The sequence below is a fragment of the Bos javanicus genome, chromosome 11 (assembly GCF_032452875.1).
Source record: "Bos javanicus breed banteng chromosome 11, ARS-OSU_banteng_1.0, whole genome shotgun sequence".
NCBI lineage: Eukaryota > Metazoa > Chordata > Mammalia > Artiodactyla > Bovidae > Bos > Bos javanicus.
Genome location: NC_083878.1, coordinates 95,559,321 through 95,561,680, shown reverse-complemented (window position 1 = coordinate 95,561,680; position 2,360 = coordinate 95,559,321). Strand labels below are relative to the sequence as shown.

At 41.2% G+C, this 2,360-nt stretch overlaps 1 non-coding gene across 1 annotated transcript; it reads right to left on the bottom strand.

Annotated features, from left to right (window-relative positions):
* Positions 1 to 2,255: 2,255 nt before the first annotated feature.
* Positions 2,256 to 2,360, bottom strand: LOC133257865 (U6 spliceosomal RNA). Its single transcript, XR_009739726.1, has one exon. It is a non-coding gene; the product is annotated as a U6 spliceosomal RNA (small nuclear RNA).

Sequence of the window (2,360 nt, the reverse complement as noted above, 5' to 3'; positions counted from 1 at the left end):
TGTCTTCCCCTTCTCCTCCTGCCTTCAATCTTTCCCAGCATCAGGGTCTTTTCAAATGAATCAGTTCTTCGCATCAGGTGGCCAAAGTCTTGGAGTTTCAGCTTCAACATCAGTCCTTCCAACATCATCATCACTATCTTATTCCAGAACATTTTTGTCAGCCCATAAAGAAATCCCATACCCATTAGCAGTCACTCCCCCGTCCCCCTCCCCTTAGTGCTGGCAAACACTGTTCTTTCTGTCTCTATGGATTTGCCTATTCGGACATTTCATATAAATGGAATCCTACAATATGTGGCCTTTTGTGACTCGCCTTCCTCTCACGCCAAGCATCCCATCAGATAATATTCCAAACGAGTGCAAGAGCTGCTGTAATCACCTCTTGTTAAAAATGGTACTTCCCTCCCTTGCTATATATACAGAAAACTTTATAGAAGTAAAACCATATTATACATGTAGGTTTTACATTTTTAAAATTCAATCCAGTATCAAGAACATCTTTCTGTGTCAGTACAGATCTGTATAACTCTTTTTAGTGTCTGCAGAAAAAATCACATGGTTAAAAAATTTATTTCTGGCTCAAGCTTAGTGCCCACATGCTCAGGCCAAGAGGAAGGTTGGTTAGTCCCCTCCAGACAGGTCTTTACTCCACTTCAAGCTTTTCATGACTGTAAAGAATGAGATTAACAGCCTCATGTGTACATTTCTTTAAAGTCCTAGACTTGGGACTGTGGGCTAAATGGTATGCATATTTACTTTTTTTTTTTAATATTCTGCCGAACTGCTTTCTGGAAAGGTCAGATCAGATGGGCTGGCCAGTACAATGAAGCTCTGTGGCCTTTGGACTCCTACTGCTTGGCTTTTAGTCCCTTCTCTCCTGCTTGTTGGCAGTAGGACTTTAACATATCTGTGCCTCAGTATCCTTGTCTATAGATGGGGTATGAAAATGCCAATCTCATCAGATTGTTGTGATAATGAAAGTAGTGTAATATTTGTAAGCAGTGGTTCTTGGCTGGGGTGAATTTGTGCGTCCTCCAAAGGGGATTTTTTGGTAATGTCTGGAGAGATCTTTAGTTGTCACGATGGGAGGGGTGCTACTAACATCGGGTGGGTAGAGGCCAGGGATGCTGCTGACTGCCCTACAATGCACAGAACAATGCTCCCCACCCAAGCAAAGGGTGGTCCAGTCCCTACAGTCCACAGTGCTGAGGGTGAAGAATCCCAGGGTAAAGGGGCTGGCTCAGAGTAAGAGCTCATTAATGTTGGCTGTCATCATACTTCCAACACCTGGGCCTGAGAATGTTCATTTTCCCATACTTTGACTTTTGACAGGGAGGACATAATATGATGGTAGATTTCTAAGCCATCAAAGGAGAATGTCCTTATACCTTTATGGACCCAACTTCCTGAGACTCATTTTTATTCAGTCTGGGAACTGGCTGGCAGCTGGCTGTAGCTAAGGAATCTTTGACCTTGTAAGCAAGAGCTTCAGAGTTCCTTGAATTAGCTGACTGAGTATGTGTTTGTCTTTGGAAATGCAAAGCCTGGGACATATTGTGGATAAAGTGTAGATTTTGAAGTCAGGTCTGGATTCAGGTCCCAACTCACTGCTTACTAGTTATGAGAACAAACGACTCTCTAAAACCCAAGTTTCCCCATCTGTAAAATGGGATTCTTGGAAGGATTAAATAAGATAATGGAGCACCATGCCAGGTTCTTAGTGCTCAGTAGCAGGTGCAATTTAATCAGTGATTACCTCATCCATGCCCTTTGCTAAAACTTTTCATAATTATTCAACTTAATGGTAACTACTGTGATAATCATCGTTATAATCATCATAAGGTCAAGACCCTGGGTCTATCTATCCAGGTACAAGGGGAAGTCACTTGTTAGGCCTCCAGCCAACATTCCACACATGTCTGCTGAGCATTCTTATGCTCCAGACCAGGTGCTGGGTTCTAGCAGATATGAGGAGGGGCTCCTAACTCTCTCCCATCCGTATCAAAGAAACAACAAAAAATGTCAGGGAAAAGACCGGATAAATTAGCTTTCACTACTGTAAAAAGCTTAATTTCCTTTATTAAAACAAAAACAATAAGACAAGCTGAAAAAAAAGTGGAGAAAAGAAAATTTAGTTATGCTACTCATAAGAGAACTGAAACAAGCCATAGAGAGAAAAAATCTCAAGTGAAATATGTCTGTATTTATAATTTATTGAATTATGTTTCAAATGAATAACAAACCACACTGAGGTGGAAAAGGACTAATTCAAGTGGCATTTTTTTGGTCATCCTTATGCGGGAGACATGCTAATCTCCATATCGTTCTAATTTTAGTATCTGTGCTGCTGAAGCAAGCAC